This window comes from Oncorhynchus gorbuscha, unplaced genomic scaffold (assembly GCF_021184085.1).
Source record: "Oncorhynchus gorbuscha isolate QuinsamMale2020 ecotype Even-year unplaced genomic scaffold, OgorEven_v1.0 Un_scaffold_2603, whole genome shotgun sequence".
Taxonomy (NCBI): Eukaryota; Metazoa; Chordata; class Actinopteri; order Salmoniformes; family Salmonidae; genus Oncorhynchus; species Oncorhynchus gorbuscha.
In genome coordinates, this window is record NW_025747067.1 from 19,046 (window position 1) to 37,151 (window position 18,106).

The 18,106-nt window shown below is 43.6% G+C and overlaps 1 pseudogene; it reads right to left on the reverse strand.

The window, feature by feature from the left end:
- Positions 1-18,106, reverse strand: part of LOC124026112 — a 58,151-nt pseudogene that overhangs the window by 17,130 nt on the left and 22,915 nt on the right.

The following is an 18,106-nucleotide window of genomic DNA, read 5'->3' on the forward strand; positions in this document are numbered from 1 at the left end:
AGCAGGGTCGGTGTAGTGGTACTCACTGGTAGTGACTTGGTTAATCAAGGCTTTAGCTCAGCGGGCTCACAGTCTTATAGCAAGGTTGGTGTAGTGGTACTCACTGGTAGTGACTTGGTTAATCAAGGCTTTAGCTCAGCGGGCTCACATAGTCTTATAGCAAGGTTGGTGTAGTGGTACTCACTGGTAGTGACTTGGTTAATCAAGGCTTTAGCTCAGCGGGCTCACACAGTCTTATAGCAGGGTCGGTGTAGTGGTACTCACTGGTAGTGACTTGGTTAATCAAGGCTTTAGCTCAGCGGGCTCACATAGTCTTATAGCAGGGTCGGTGTAGTGGTACTCACTGGTAGTGACTTGGTTAATCAAGGCTTTAGCTCAGCGGGCTCACATAGTCTTATAGCAGGGTCGGTGTAGTGGTACTCACTGGTAGTGACTTGGTTAATCAAGGCTTTAGCTCAGCGGGCTCACATAGTCTTATAGCAAGGTTGGTGTAGTGGTACTCACTGGTAGTGACTTGGTTAATCAAGGCTTTAGCTCAGCGGGCTCACATAGTCTTATAGCAGGGTCGGTGTAGTGGTACTCACTGGTAGTGACTTGGTTAATCAAGGCTTTAGCTCAGCGGGCTCACACAGTCTTATAGCAGGATCAGTGTAGTGGTACTCACTGGTAGTGACTTGGTTAATCAAGGCTTTAGCTCAGCGGGCTCACACAGTCTTATAGCAGGATCAGTGTAGTGGTACTCACTGGTAGTGACTTGGTTAATCAAGGCTTTAGCTCAGCGGGCTCACACAGTCTTATAGCAGGATCAGCGTAGTGGTACTCACTGGTACTGACTTCTTTGATCATCTGGGCAGAGGAGTGACAGCCCGTAACGATGTGCCTGGTCCACAGTGAAAGGTCCTGACAGGTCTCAGCTCTGAACAGGTGGGCCTCGATGCCCAGTCTGGTTCCCGTACGTGTGGCGAAGGACAGCTCCACGCCCGGCTGGGGAGAGCCTCGGTCGGGACCAGAGTGCACCAGCCTACAGACAGACACACATTCTGTTGTATTCTAAGTGCCTGCTGTTGAGATAGACTAGCTAGTCAGGGTTGTAACCATATAACCCTCTTCACATCAAGGACATAAAGGTGTAATGACTGATAACATTATAAATAGTAACAGAGTTCTTGGCTGTGTTCAGTAATGGAAACATGTTGTGGACCTGTCCTCCAGTGCCACCTCATCTTTCACGTGTGTTCTGCACCATGAGGCCAATAGATTTAGATGTGTTCTGATTAATGCTTGGCCAATAGAGGGTAGATGTGTTCTGCACCATGAGGCCAATAGATTTAGATGTGTTCTGATTAATGCCTGGCCAATAGAGGGTAGATGTGTTCTGATTAATGCTTGTTCAATAGAGGCTAGATGTGTTCTGATTAATGCCTGGCCAATAGAGGGTAGATGTGTTCTGATTAATGCTTGGCCAATAGAGGGTAGATGTGTTCTGATTAATGCTTGGCCAATAGAGGCTAGATGTGTTCTGATTAATGCCTGGCCAATAGAGGGTAGATGTGTTCTGATTAATGCTGTCCCAATAGAGGGTAGATGTGTTCTGATTAATGCCTGGCCAATAGAGGGTAGATGTGTTCTGATTAATGCTTGGCCAATAGAGGGTAGATGTGTTCTGATTAATGCTTGGCCAATAGAGGGTAGATGTGTTCTGATTAATGCTTGGCCAAGAGGGTAGATGTGTTCTGATTAATGCCTGGCCAATAGAGGGTAGATGTGTTCTGATTAATGCTTGGCCAATAGAGGGTAGATGTGTTCTGATTAATGCTTGGCCAATAGAGGGTAGATGTGTTCTGATTAATGCCTGGCCAATAGAGGGTAGATGTGTTCTGATTAATGCCTGGCCAATAGAGGGTAGATGTGTTCTGATTAATGCTTGGCCAATAGAGGGTAGATGTGTTCTGATTAATGCTTGGCCAAGAGGGTACGTGTGTTTGGAGTGGCGGAGGATTATCATGTGGTCATGGTTGAGTTGTTCAGGGTGGATGCTACTAACCATGTGGCTAAGATAAGATAAATGTGTTTTGCTATTTGACTAGCAGGAAGACAGTGTATTTTGCTTACTGTGTGGATAGCAGCAGCTATTTCTCTTGTGGCTAGTAGAGTGAGGGTGTGTGTAGCGTACCGTGTAGCTAACAGTGGGTATGTGTGTGCAGGGCTGTGCCAGGAAGCCTTCATGCGTGGAAGGCTGTGATAGAGGAGCAGGTCTTTCTCTGTCACCATCACCAGCACTGGCTTCCACTGCTGCTTCTCATTCTCTGTCTGGGAGAAAACACACCACACAGTGTTAGAATACTCTCTGTCTGGGAGAAAACACACCACACAGTGTTAGAATACTATCTGCCTGGGAGAAAACACACCACACAGTGTTAGAATACTCTCTGTCTGGGAGAAAACACACCACACAGTGTTAGAATACTCTCTGTCTGGGAGAAAACACACCACACAGAGTGACAGGCTGCTGCTGTCATTTGCATGGGGGTTACTGGTGCAATGGAGGGAATGTTATGGACTAGAAAATACAATTTAGCAAGAGTGATAAGCACATAAAACTAACAGCGAAGACACAACCTTGAATGTCTTCAGCATTTTTCTCTATGTAACTAAGTCTTAGTAACAAAATCTTGGTTATTTTTCACAGGAAGGCACTTTATACAGTTTATTTATCTTGGCCTGTAGATAAACTCTCAACTCCCAGACACCCAATACAACACCGGCTTGCATAACATTATACAGCATAACCATCCTCATTATGAAAGTTATAGTACAATCCTCATTATGAAAGTTACAGCACAATCCTCATTATGAACGCCTAGTTACAGCACAATCCTCATTATGAAAGTTACAGCACAATCCTCATTATGAAAGTTACAGCACAATCCTCATTATGAAAGTTACAGCACAATCCTCATTATGAAAGTTACAGCACAATCTTCATTATGAAAGTTACAGCACAATCTTCATTATGAAAGTTACAGCACAATCTTCATTATGAAAGTTACAGCACAATCCTCATTATGAAAGTTACAGCACAATCCTCATTATGAAAGTTACAGCACAATCTTCATTATGAAAGTTACAGCACAATCCTCATTATGAAAGTTACAGCACAATCCTCATTATGAAAGTTACAGCACAATCCTCATGATGAACACCTAGTTACAGCACAATCCTCATGATGAACACCTAGTTACAGCACAATCCTCATTATGAACACCTAGTTACAGCACAATCCTCATTATGAACACCTAGTTACAGCACAATCCTCATTATGAACACCTAGTTACAGCACAATCCTCATTATGAACACCTAGTTACAGCACAATCCTCATTATGAACACCTAGTTACAGCACAATCCTCATTATGAACACCTAGTTACAGCACAATCCTCATTGTGAAAGTTACAGCACAATCCTCATTATGAACGCCTAGTTACAGCACAATCCTCATTGTGAAAGTTACAGCACAATCCTCATTATGAAAGTTACAGCACAACCCTCATTATGAACACCTAGTTACAGCACAATCATCATTATGAAAGTTACAGCACAATCCTCATTATGAACGCCTAGTTACAGCACAATCCTCATTATGAACGCCTAGTTACAGCACAATCCTCATTATGAACACCTAGTTACAGCACAATCCTCATTATGAACACCTAGTTACAGCACAACCCTCATTATGAACACCTAGTTACAGCACAATCCTCATTATGAAAGTTACAGCACAATCCTCATTATGAAAGTTACAGCACGATCCTCATTATGAACGCCTAGTTACAGCACAATCCTCATTATGAACGCCTAGTTACAGCACAATCCTCATTATGAACACCTAGTTACAGCACAATCCTCATTATGAACGCCTAGTTACAGCACAATCCTTATGATGAAAGTTACAGCACAATCCTCATAACCATAAGCCTCTTGCCTCACTATGAAGTCCTCAGCTAGTTGTGAGAACATGTGATTCTGGTGGCCATAGGTCAATCCTATAACATTACCAACACATGTTGCCAGGTAACCATATTAAAACACCATATACAGGCTCACAAACGTAGCTCTAACTAAAGCCTACACAACCACATAATTAGTGTGTAACAATCATTACATTTAAAACGCTGCCACAGTATAATTGGCTATAGTATGCGAGTGAATATAAAGTCTGTGGTTAAAGCCCAGGCTCAGGACAGTTGCACAGAGCAACCTCAACAAGGCTGTAAAACAAGGATCCCCACCTCTCCTCTCCTCTCCTCTCCTCTCCTCTCCTCTCCTCTCCTCTCCTCTCCTCTCCTCTCCTCTCCTCTCCTCTCCTCTCCTCTCCTCTCCTCTCCTCTCCTCTCCTCTCCTCTCCTCTCCTCTCCTCTCCTCTCCTCTCCTCTCCTCTCCTCTCCTCTCCTCTCCTCTCCTCTTCTCTTCTCTTCTCTTCTCTTCTCCTCTCCTCTCCTCTCCTCTTCTCTTCTCTTCTCTTCTCTTCTCCTCTCCTCTCCTCCCTCTCTTCTCTGATATCTGATAACATTAGCATGCTGAACTCCAGAGGGTCTGCTGTGTCGTGTGTTGACCATCACACAGCTAAGTAGAGACTGACTCCAGTCTGTAGCGTGTTGACCATTACACAGCTAAGTAGAGACTTACTCCAGTCTAATGTGTTGGCCATCACACAGCTAAGTAGAGACAGACTCCAGTCTGTAGTTTGTTGACCATCACACAGCTAAGTAGAGACAGACTCCAGCCTGTAGTGTGTTGACCATCACACAGCTAAGTAGAGACTGACTCCAGTCTGTAGTGTGTTGACCATCACACAGCTAAGTAGAGACTCAGACTCCAGCCTGTAGTGTGTTGACCATCACACAGCTAAGTAGAGACTGACTCCAGCCTGTAGTGTGTTGACCATCACACAGCTAAGTAGAGACTGACTCCAGCCTGTAGTGTGTTGACCATCACACAGCTAAGTAGAGACAGACTCCAGCCTGTAGTGTGTTGACCATCACACAGCTAAGTAGAGACTGACTCCAGTCTGTAGTGTGTTGACCATCACACAGCTAAGTAGAGACTCAGACTCCAGCCTGCAGTGTGTTGACCATCACACAGCTAAGTAGAGACTGACTCCAGCCTGTAGTGTGTTGACCATCACACAGCTAAGTAGAGATTCAGACTCCTGAGTGTGTCAGATTGACGTTGTACAAAGGAACATGGGACGGCAGGCGAAGCCTAGGCAGACCACTCCACTCCACACACGCTGAAAGGCTTTAGGCCCTTATAATTATTCACAGACTCCAGACTCTGCATCCCAAATGGCACCATATTCCCTATATAGTGCACTAGGGTGCCATTTGGGACTCACGATGGGACAGGCAGGCAGTAATACAAGAGGAACTCATTAAGAAGCCTGGAAAGCATCCTCTGGCTTGGCTTGGCAGACTGACTGACTGTCTGACTGGTTGACTGACTGCCCAAAGTTCAGGCCTATAGTCTACTCAGTATTAGCCGTCTCGCTCTCTCTCTGCCAGGCAGGCCCTGACTAATAAGAGAGTGATGAAAGAGTATTTAGAGGAGGACGAGGAGGGGGGAAAACCTGGAGTCACGCAGGGAAAAGTCACCTGGGATCAATAGCTGCTGTACTGTATAGAAGGAACACTACAAAGCCCCCATCCGGGCTTCTTCTGTTGGCAACTACTGCATCAGCTATACTGTATGAGGTTCCAAGAATGCTTGGCTCACCATCGTATAACTGCCTCACAAACATCACATATGAGTTAATATCAGAAGGTGGTCTGTGAAGGCATTATTATAGGTCTGCCTCACAAACATCACATATGAGTTAATATCAGAAGGTGGTCTGTGAAGGCATTATTATAGGTCTGCCTCACAAACATCACATATGAGTTAATATCAGAAGGTGGTCTGTGAAGGCATTATTATAGGTCTGCCTCACAAACATCACATATGAGTTAATATCAGAAGGTGGTCTGTGAAGGCATTATTATAGGTCTGCCTCACAAACATCACATATGAGTTAATATCAGAAGGTGGTCTGTGAAGGCATTATTATAGGTCTGCCTCACAAACATCACATATGAGTTAATATCAGAAGGTGGTCTGTGAAGGCATTATTATAGGTCTGCCTCACAAACATCACATATGAGTTAATATCAGAAGGTGGTCTGTGAAGGCATTATTATAGGTCTGCCTCACAAACATCACATATGAGTTAATATCAGAAGGTGGTCTGTGAAGGCATTATTATAGGTCTGCCTCACAAACATCACATATGAGTTAATATCAGAAGGTGGTCTGTGAAGGCATTATTATAGGTCTGCCTCACAAACATCACATATGAGTTAATATCAGAAGGTGGTCTGTGAAGGCATTATTATAGGTCTGATTCACAAACATCACATATGAGTTAATATCAGAAGGTGGTCTGTGAAGGCATTATTATAGGTCTGCCTCACAAACATCACATATGAGTTAATATCAGAAGGTGGTCTGTGAAGGCATTATTATAGGTCTGCCTCACAAACATCACATATGAGTTAATATCAGAAGGTGGTCTGTGAAGGCATTATTATAGGTCTGCCTCACAAACATCACATATGAGTTAATATCAGAAGGTGGTCTGTGAAGGCATTATTATAGGTCTGCCTCACAAACATCACATATGAGTTAATATCAGAAGGTGGTCTGTGAAGGCATTATTATAGGTCTGCCTCACAAACATCACATATGAGTTAATATCAGAAGGTGGTCTGTGAAGGCATTATTATAGGTCTGCCTCACAAACATCACATATGAGTTAATATCAGAAGGTGGTCTGTGAAGGCATTATTATAGGTCTGCCTCACAAACATCACATATGAGTTAATATCAGAAGGTGGTCTGTGAAGGCATTATTATAGGTCTGCCTCACAAACATCACATATGAGTTAATATCAGAAGGTGGTCTGTGAAGGCATTATTATAGGTCTGCCTCACAAACATCACATATGAGTTAATATCAGAAGGTGGTCTGTGAAGGCATTATTATAGGTCTGCCTCACAAACATCACATATGAGTTAATATCAGAAGGTGGTCTGTGAAGGCATTATTATAGGTCTGCCTCACAAACATCACATATGAGTTAATATCAGAAGGTGGTCTGTGAAGGCATTATTATAGGTCTGCCTCACAAACATCACATATGAGTTAATATCAGAAGGTGGTCTGTGAAGGCATTATTATAGGTCTGCCTCACAAACATCACATATGAGTTAATATCAGAAGGTGGTCTGTGAAGGCATTATTATAGGTCTGCCTCACAAACATCACATATGAGTTAATATCAGAAGGTGGTCTGTGAAGGCATATTATAGGTCTGCCTCACAAACATCACATATGAGTTAATATCAGAAGGTGGTCTGTGAAGGCATTATTATAGGTCTGCCTCACAAACATCACATATGAGTTAATATCAGAAGGTGGTCTGTGAAGGCATTATTATAGGTCTGCCTCACAAACATCACATATGAGTTAATATCAGAAGGTGGTCTGTGAAGGCATTATTATAGGTCTGCCTCACAAACATCACATATGAGTTAATATCAGAAGGTGGTCTGTGAAGGCATTATTATAGGTCTGCCTCACAAACATCACATATGAGTTAATATCAGAAGGTGGTCTGTGAAGGCATTATTATAGGTCTGCCTCACAAACATCACATATGAGTTAATATCAGAAGGTGGTCTGTGAAGGCATTATTATAGGTCTGATTCACAAACATCACATATGAGTTAATATCAGAAGGTGGTCTGTGAAGGCATATTATAGGTCTGCCTCACAAACATCACATATGAGTTAATATCAGAAGGTGGTCTGTGAAGGCATTATTATAGGTCTGCCTCACAAACATCACATATGAGTTAATATCAGAAGGTGGTCTGTGAAGGCATTATTATAGGTCTGCCTCACAAACATCACATATGAGTTAATATCAGAAGGTGGTCTGTGAAGGCATTATTATAGGTCTGCCTCACAAACATCACATATGAGTTAATATCAGAAGGTGGTCTGTGAAGGCATTATTATAGGTCTGCCTCACAAACATCACATATGAGTTAATATCAGAAGGTGGTCTGTGAAGGCATTATTATAGGTCTGCCTCACAAACATCACATATGAGGTAATATCAGAAGGTGGTCTGTGAAGGCATTATTATAGGTCTGCCTCACAAACATCACATATGAGTTAATATCAGAAGGTGGTCTGTGAAGGCATTATTATAGGTCTGCCTCACAAACATCACATATGAGTTAATATCAGAAGGTGGTCTGTGAAGGCATTATTATAGGTCTGCCTCACAAACATCACATATGAGTTAATATCAGAAGGTGGTCTGTGAAGGCATATTATAGGTCTGATTAAAGGTGAGCACGTTCCTTTCAGGTGTTTTCCTGCACCAACATTCAATAAAGTACAGAGTAGATCCTACCTTCTCAGCCAGCCAGCCCAGGTGTCTGATCTCTCTGCTCCCTGCGATTCCTGTTCTTCCCGTGTGCTCTTTGACCTCCGTGATGACCTTGTTGATGAGGTTAGAGGTCGCCGACTGCATGACCTCGAACCAGGCCTGGGCCGAGGCTGTGTCTTTACACCGTAACACCACCGTATGCTTGGCGTCTGGAGAGTGCAGCTCTAACTGCCTGGAGAACACAAACAGACGGAGAGACATTCAGAAAGCTGTGAATTAGTTTGGTCACAGGCAAATAGCTCCCATAGCACAGCTTTCAGTGGACATGAGAAAAAGGCTTCTTCAGTTCAACAAAGAATACTTCCCTTTGAAGGGAAAGGAAGATGGCCCCTGTGTGCTTGATGATGTCCTCAGTGAATGGAAATGATCCCAAGCACCACTAAAAGACTGTTTCTCACAGCGTCTCGTCTTCTGGCTAAGATAAACATTTCCTTTGATGTACCTAGCACTGTGTACAGTGGGTGTGTATTTATTTACAGACTTTTCTTTATTCATCATGGGTTGATAAAGTTTGGTTTGTCACCTGTGGGATGTGCAGTAAGTTTCAAGCCTTTTTGGTATTGGAAACATTAGCTAAGTCTATTATGAATCCATTCAGCAAACAACAAAACATAAATCAAATGAACAAGGTTGAAGGAAACCGTATTCACCTCAGAGACCTGGGCCTTGAATATGACCCCTGTTGATACATCTACCTGTCATTAAGCAGAGACAGTGGGAGACCATGTTATCATGATGTCACAAACCACTAGATCAACTGCAGGTGCTCTCTCTCCTACTCGCCTCCACCAACCCTCTCCCCAGTCCCCCACCACAGTTAAAAATAGAAACCAGAGACTTGAGGAGAAACAGAAGTCAGATGTCCTATGGAGCGAGCTGAAGTGTTTACGTTAGTTAGAGGCTGGCTGGCTGGCTGGCTGGCTGGCTGGCTGGTTCCTGGAAAGAGGTCCAAGCTCTCCCCCAGACCTGCTGGGTTCAGAGACCATTTGTAATCATTTTGTATACCTTGAGCGTTTGCTTTAGTCTGCCTGGAGTGCCAGATGGGTGGGCATTGCACTTACAAGCTCAATCAAGCACAACTAAAGTATTTGAAAGACTTCAAATAGTATTTGAACCCAGGTGTGTTCTCCCCATTCAAGGCCCATCCACATCCAGTCAGGTCATCTCTCCAACATGGGACACTAACTACTGAGCCATTAAAGAAGCCAAGGCCAGATTTAGAAAGTGGACTCACTGTGTGGCAAATCTTTCAATGCCTTTCCTGGTCAATGATGGTCTGTCTACCTGTTCGTTTTCCACTGACAAACTGCTTTTTATTTGAGAGAAAAAAAACTGCTAAAATAAGCATGAAAAAACTGTTTTACACTTGAGCATCGTTTCACACACAGTCTCTCTCTCTCTCTCTCTGTCTCTCTGTCTGTCTGTGTCTCCAGAGAGGGGAGAGTTTCCTCCCTCAGACATATTTACTGCATCAGATTTACTGCCTCTCTCTCTCTCTCTCTCTCTCTCTCTCTCTCTCTCTCTCTCTGTCTCTGTCTCTCTGTCTCTCTCTCTCTCTGTCTCTGTCTCTCTCTCTCTCTCTCTCTGGAAGAGTGAGATATGCAGTAAATCTGTCTGAGGAGGGTGGAAACTCTTTCCTCTCTAGAGAGTTAGAGAGAGAGAGAGACAGAGAGAGAGAGATGCAGTAAATCTGTCTGAGGAGGGAGGAAACTCTCTCCTCTCCTGGCTGGGTAGTGTGGACGTCTGTCACCTAACAGCTGTTTAGCAGCTAAATAAAGCTGTGAAAGGTGCAGGAAACTCTCTCCTCTCCTGGCTGGGTAGTGTGGACGTCTCTCACCTAACAGCTGTTTACATTTCCACCAGTGACGAGAGCTCTGCTCCTCTCTACCAGTCAGCTACAACAAGCCTGCAGCACACGTCCGGAACATCTCAGATAGCAGCATGTGTGTTTGTGTGGTAACAGGCATCTTCCAGTATGTAGCTCTAAAGTACCTGAAGGTTGGCCTGTTGTTGTGAGCAACGTGCTGAAACGATGGAAGTACTTAATACACCATCAAAACATTGTCGTGACGCCAGTAAATATCACTCAATACAAACTAATGCTTGGTTGTGGTAGTGTGTGATATACATCTGATGTGTATTGGGACAGACTGGATAAAACATCACTACTTTGATGGTTATATTGTCATGTTTGTTGCTGTCGTTCTACTGTTAGTGTGATACTGCAACACTGACACCAGAGGTAAGACGTATGTGCTGTAAAAGTGATATTTCATTTTTGTTATAAACACAAAAAAAAAACTCTTTGCTTTGTTAATATGGGGTATTGTGTGTAGATTGATGAGGATTTTATTTATTTGTTCATTTTAGAATAAGACTTTGGAAAGAGTCAAGGGGTCTGAATACTTTCTGAATGCTCTGTATGTGAGCCATTGGCTCGTCATTAAGTAGGTTAGCTGTGGTCTAACCCCTCAGTGACTGATTTCCTCTTCATAGTGGTTTTTTATTTTTATTTTTATTTTTTCACCTTTATTTAACCAGGTAGGCTAGTTGAGAACAAGTTCTCATTTGCAACTGCGACCTGGCCAAGATAAAGCATAGCAGTGTGAACAGACAACACAGAGTTACACATGGAGTAAACAATTAACAAGTCAATAACACAGAGAAAAAAAGGGGAGTCTATATACAATGTATGCAAAAGGCATGAGGAGGTAGGCGAATAATTACAATATTGCAGATTAACACTGGAGTGATAAATGATCAGATGATCATGTACAGGTAGAGATATTGGTGTGCAAAAGAGCAGAAAAGTAAATAAATAAAAACAGTATGGGGATGAGGTAGGTGAAAATGGGTGGGCTATTTACCAATAGACTATGTACAGCTGCAGCGATCGGTTAGCTGCTCAGATAGCAGATGTTTGAAGTTGGTGAGGGAGATAAAAGTCTCCAACTTCAGCGATTTTTGCAATTCGTTCCAGTCACAGGCAGCAGAGTACTGGAACGAAAGGCAGCCAAATGAGGTGTTGGCTTTAGGGATGATCAGTGAGATACACCTGCTGGAGCGTGTGCTACGGATGGGTGTTGCCATCGTGACCAGTGAACTGAGATAAGGCGGAGCTTTACCTAGCATGGATTTGTAGATGACCTGGAGCCAGTGGGTCTGGCGACGAATATGTAGCGAGGGCCAGCCGACTAGAGCATACAAGTCGCAGTGGTGGGTGGTATAAGGTGCTTTAGTGACAAAACGGATGGCACTGTGATGAACTGCATCCAGTTTGCTGAGTAGAGTGTTGGAAGCAATTTTGTAGATGACATCGCCAAAATCGAGGATCGGTAGGATAGTCAGTTTTACTAGGGTAAGTTTGGCGGCGTGAGTGAAGGAGGCTTTGTTGCGGAATAGAAAGCCGATTCTTGATTTGATTTTCGATTGGAGATGTTTGATATGAGTCTGGAAAGAGAGTTTACAGTCTAGCCAGACACCTAGGTACTTATAGATGTCCACATATTCTAGGTCGGAACCATCCAGGGTGGTGATGCTAGTCGGGCATGCGGGTGCACTCAGCGATCGGTTGAAAAGCATGCATTTGGTTTTACTAGCGTTTAAGAGCAGTTGGAGGCCACGGAAGGAGTGTTGTATGGCATTGAAGCTCGTTTGGAGGTTAGATAGCACAGTGTCCAAGGACGGGCCGGAAGTATATAGAATGGTGTCGTCTGCATAGAGGTGGATCAGGGAATCGCCCGCAGCAAGAGCAACATCATTGATATATACAGAGAAAAGAGTCGGCCCGAGAATAGAACCCTGTGGCACCCCCATAGAGACTGCCAGAGGACCGGACAGCATGCCCTCCGATTTGACACACTGAACTCTGTCTGCAAAGTAATTGGTGAACCAGGCAAGGCAGTCATCCGAAAACCGAGGCTACCGAGGCTACTGAGTCTGCCGATAAGAATATGGTGATTGACAGAGTCGAAAGCCTTGGCAAGGTCGATGAAGACGTCTGCACAGTACTGTCTTTTATCGATGGCGGTTATGATATCGTTTAGTACCTTGAGTGTGGCTGAGGTGCACCCGTGACCGGCTCGGAAACCTGATTGCACAGTGGAGAAGGTGCGGTGGTATTCGAGATGGTCAGTGACCTGTTTGTTGACTTGGCTTTCGAAGACCTTAGATAGGTCATTTAGGTTAATCTCATAGACCAAAGAGCATAGACATAGAACTACTAGAACTGTGGGACAATTCACTTTCTAGTCAAATTGCCATGGCTCTGGGGGCCTTCCCCTTTCTAGTAATTATATTTCTATGCCACAGCACATACGTCTTACCTCTGTTGTCAGTGTTGCAGTATCACACTAACAGTAGAACGACAGCAACAAACATGACATGGACTCAGATCCTCCCGATGCTCCGGTGCGAGGGGGGACGTGGACTCGCTGTAAAGGATGGGCTCAGGGCGATCGAGTTCCTGGTCGGGTGGAGGTGTCTGCCTCGGATAGGTTATAGATGAGAAGGTAAGGGAGGATGGCAAAGTCAGATCCGTAACTTTGGGATAAAATAGAACCGTAAAATTGTACCGTGCGGCGGCAGGTATCCTAGTGGTTAGAGTGTAGGGACGGCAGGTAGCCTAGTGGTTAGAGTGTAGGGACGGCAGGTATCTTAGTGGTTAGAGTGTAGGGACGGCAGGTAGCCTAGTGGTTAGAGTGTAGGGACGGCAGGTATCTTAGTGGTTAGAGTGTAGGGACGGCAGGTATCCTAGTGGTTAGAGTGTAGGGACGGCAGGTAGCCTAGTGGTTAGAGTGTAGGGACGGCAGGTATCTTAGTGGTTAGAGTGTAGGGACGGCAGGTATCCTAGTGGTTAGAGTGTAGGGACGGCAGGTATCCTAGTGGTTAGAGTGTAGGGACGGCAGGTATCTTAGTGGTTAGAGTGTAGGGACGGCAGGTAGCCTAGTGGTTACAGTGTAGGGACGGCTGGTAGCCTAGTGGTTAGAGTGTAGGGACGGCAGGTAGCCTAGTGGTTAGAGTGGAGGGACGGCAGGTAGTCTAGTGGTTAGAGTGTAGGGACGGCAGGTAGCCTAGTGGTTAGAGTGTAGGGACGGCAGGTAGCCTAGTGGTTAGAGTGTAGGGGTGGCAGGTAGCCTAGTGGATAGAGTGTGTTGGTTAATTAAGGTAGAAACTGTTTCTCTGTGTTGGTTAATTAAGGTAGACTATGTGTATCAGATAGAAACTGTTTCTCTGTGTTGGTTAATTAAGGTAGACTATGTGTGTCAGATAGAAACTGTTTCTCTGTGTTGGTTAATTAAGGTAGACTATGTGTGTCAGATAGAAACTGTTTCTCTGTGTTGGTTAATTAAGGTAGACTATGTGTATCAGATAGAAACTGTTTCTCTGTGTTGGTTAATTAAGGTAGACTATGTGTGTCAGATAGAAACTGTTTCTCTGTGTTGGTTAATTAAGGTAGAAACTGTTTCTCTGTGTTGGTTAATTAAGGTAGACTATGTGTGTCAGATAGAAACTGATTCTCTGTGTTGGTTAATTAAGGTAGTCTATGTGTGTCAGGTAGAAACTGTTTCTCTGTGTTGGTTAATTAAGGTAGAAACTGTTTCTCTGTGTTGGTTAATTAAGGTAGACTATGTGTGTCAGGTAGAAACTGTTTCTCTGTGTTGGTTAATTAAGGTAGAAACTGTTTCTCTGTGTTGTTTAATTAAGGTAGACTATGTGTATCAGATAGAAACTGTTTCTCTGTGTTGGTTAATTAAGGTAGACTATGTGTGTCAGGTAGAAACTGTTTCTCTGTGTTGGTTAATTAAGGTAGACTATGTGTGTCAGATAGAAACTGTTTCTCTGTGTTGGTTAATTAAGGTAGACTATGTGTATCAGATAGAAACTGTTTCTCTGTGTTGGTTAATTAAGGTAGACTATGTGTATCAGATAGAAACTGTTTCTCTGTGTTGGTTAATTAAGGTAGACTATGTGTATCAGATAGAAACTGTTTCTCTGTGTTGGTTAATTAAGGTAGACTATGTGTATCAGATAGAAACTGTTTCTCTGTGTTGGTTAATTAAGGTAGACTATGTGTATCAGATAGAAACTGTTTCTCTGTGTTGGTTAATTAAGGTAGACTATGTGTGTCAGATAGAAACTGTTTCTCTGTGTTGGTTAATTAAGGTAGACTATGTGTATCAGATAGAAACTGTTTCTCTGTGTTGGTTAATTAAGGTAGACTATGTGTGTCAGATAGAAACTGTTTCTCTGTGTTGGTTAATTAAGGTAGTCTATGTGTGTCAGACAGAACCTGCTGCTCTGTGTTGGTTAATTAAGGTAGAAACTGTTTCTCTGTGTTGGTTAATTAAGGTAGTCTATGTGTGTCAGACAGAACCCGCTGCTCTGTGTTGGTTAATCAAGGTAACATCTCTTAAACTCTGAACACTCTGATAGTTGAGAACCGCAGCAGGTAATCCATTGTGACTGTCACAGAGACGACCATCCCTGTTACACTGTCCCAGGAAAAACAAGTGGTGGGACTTACTCATTGGTTGTGGATGAGATGAGTCTCTCCCCGTCACAATGTAACGTGTTGCTTTTATTACAGCACCTTCAGCACCTTCAATAATGTGCAAATATTGTACAATCTAGGTGAGCAAAGCTCTTAGAGACTTACCCAGAAAGACTCACAGCTGTAATCTCTGCCGAATTGATTCTAACATGTATTGAGGCTGGGTTTCTGTACAGCACTTTGTGACATCAGCTGATGTAAGAAGGGCTTTTTAAATAAACTTGATTGATTGATTATAAATACATTTGATTATTGACTCAGGGGTGGGAAAACCTATGTAAATGAGATATTTCTGTATTTAGTTTCCAATACATTTGATAAAGACATGTTCTCACTTAGTCATTATGGGTTACTGTGTGTAGATGGGTGGGCAGAAAAAATCAATGGAATCCATTTTGAATTCAGGCTGTAACACAACAAAATGTGGAACAAGTGAAGGGGTGTGACTACTTTCTGAAGGCACTGCATCTGGCAAAACACTCGCAATATAAATCCATTCAATTCTAACTGTAGAAGTGTTACCCCACCGAGGCCTGCACCCCCTGCCGTTACGCCCCTGTAGATAATAATATACGGGGGGAAACAGAATAATAGTAATGCAGAATGATGCTGGAGCCTTTACCTGTTTCCAGGGTCTGGAGACGTCATGCATAATGATGCTGGAGCCTTTACCTGTTTCCAGGGTCTGGAGAAGTCATGCAGAATGATGCTGGAGCCTTTACCTGTTTCCAGGGTCTGGAGAAGTCATGCAGAATGATGCTGGAGCCTTTACCTGTTTCCAGGGTCTGGAGAAGTGATGCAGAATGATACTGGAGCCTTTACCTGTTTCCAGGGTCTGGGGACGTCATGCAGAATGATGCTGGAGCCTTTACCTGTTTCCAGGGTCTGGAGAAGTCATGCAGAATGATGCTGGAGCCTTTACCTGTTTCCAGGGTCTGGAGACGTCATGCAGAATGATGCTGGAGCCTTTACCTGTTTCCAGGGTCTGGAGAAGTCATGCAGAATGATGCTGGAGCCTTTACCTGTTTCCAGGGTCTGGAGAAGTCATGCAGAATGATGCTGGAGCCTTTACCTGTTTCCAGGGTCTGGAGAAGTCATGCAGAATGATGCTGGAGCCTTTACCTGTTTCCAGGGTCTGAAGAAGTCATGCAGAATGATGCTGGAGCCTTTACCTGTTTCCAGGGTCTGGAGAAGTCATGCAGAATGATGCTGGAGCCTTTACCTGTTTCCAGGGTCTGGAGAAGTCATGCAGAATGATGCTGGAGCCTTTACCTGTTTCCAGGGTCTGGAGAAGTCATGCAGAATGATGCTGGAGCCTTTACCTGTTTCCAGGGTCTGGAGACGTCATGCTCCTGGTGACGTGACACATCTTTAAGGGGATGTACCTCCTGTCCCCCTGTAGGGACATGGTGGGGGTGACGGGGACATCACAGTGGGGGCTACCCAGCCTCGGGGACTCAGGTGGGGGCGTCTCCCAGCCTATCTCTGACACAGGAGAACCCTTCTTCACATAGGGGCTGGCTTCTCTCATGTACTTCACTGGGAATATGAGAGAGGAGAATTATGGGTAAGCTTTTTCACAACCTGTCTTGAGGCTGGCTTCCCTCATGTACTTCACTGGGAATATGAGAGAGGAGAATTATGGGTAAGCTTTTTTACAACCTGTCTTGAGGCTGGCTTCCCACATGTACTTCACTGGGAATATGAGAGAGGAGAATTATGGGTAAGCTTTTTCACAACCTGTCTTGAGGCTGGCTTCCCACATGTACTTCACTGGGAATATGAGAGAGGAGAATTATGGGTAAGCTTTTTCACAACCTGTCTTGAGGCTGGCTTCCCACATGTACTTCACTGGGAATATGAGAGAGGAGAATTATGGGTAAGCTTTTTCACAACCTGTCTTGTTCTATTAGTGGTCCAGTTCTATTAGTGGTCCAGTTCTATAATACAGTTCTATTAGAGGTCCAGTTCTATTAGTGGTCCAGTTCTATTAGAGGTCCAGTTCTATTAGTGGTCCAGTTCTATTAGTGGTCCAGTTCTATTAGTGGTCCAGTTCTATTATACAGTTCTATTAGTGGTCCAGTTCTATTAGTGGTCCAGTTCTATTAGTGATCCAGTTCTATTAGTGGTCCAGTTCTATTAGTGGTCCAGTTCTACTAGTGGTCCAGTTCTATTAGAGGTCCAGTTCTACTAGTGGTCCAGTTCTATTAGTGGTCCAGTTCTATTAGTGGTCCAGTTCTATTATACAGTTCTATTAGAGGTCCAGTTCTATTAGTGGTCCAGTTCTATTAGTGGTTCAGTTCTATTAGTGGTCTAGTTCTATTAGTGATCCAGTTCTATTAGTGGTCCAGTTCTATTAGTGGTCCAGTTCTATTAGAGGTCCAGTTCTATTAGTTGTCCAGTTCTATTAGTGGTCCAGTTCTATTAGTGGTCCAGTTCTATTATACAGTTGTATTAGTGGTCCAGTTCTATTAGAGGTCCAGTTCTATTAGTTGTCCAGTTCTATTGGTGGTCCAGTTCTATTATACAGTTCTATTAGTTGTCCAGTTCTATTGGTGGTCCAGTTCTATTATACAGTTCTATTAGTGGTCCAGTTCTATTAGTGGTCCAGTTCTATTAGTGGTCCAGTTTTATTATACAGTTCTATTAGTGTTCCAGTTCTATTAGTGGTCCAGTTCTATTAGTGGTCCAGTTCTATTATACAGTTCTATTAGTGGTCCAGTTCTATTAGTGGTCCAGTTCTATTAGTGGTCCAGTTCTACTAGTGGTCCAGTTCTACTAGTGGTCCAGTTCTATTAGTGGTCCAGTTCTACTAGTGGTCCAGTTCTATTAGTGGTCCAGTTCTATTAGTGGTCCAGTTCTACTAGTGGTCCAGTTCTATTAGTGGTCCAGTTCTATTAGTGGTCCAGGTCTGTTAGTGGTCCAGTTCTATTAGTGGTCCAGTTCTACTAGTGGTCCAGTTCTACTAGTGGTCCAGTTCTATTAGTGGTCCAGTTCT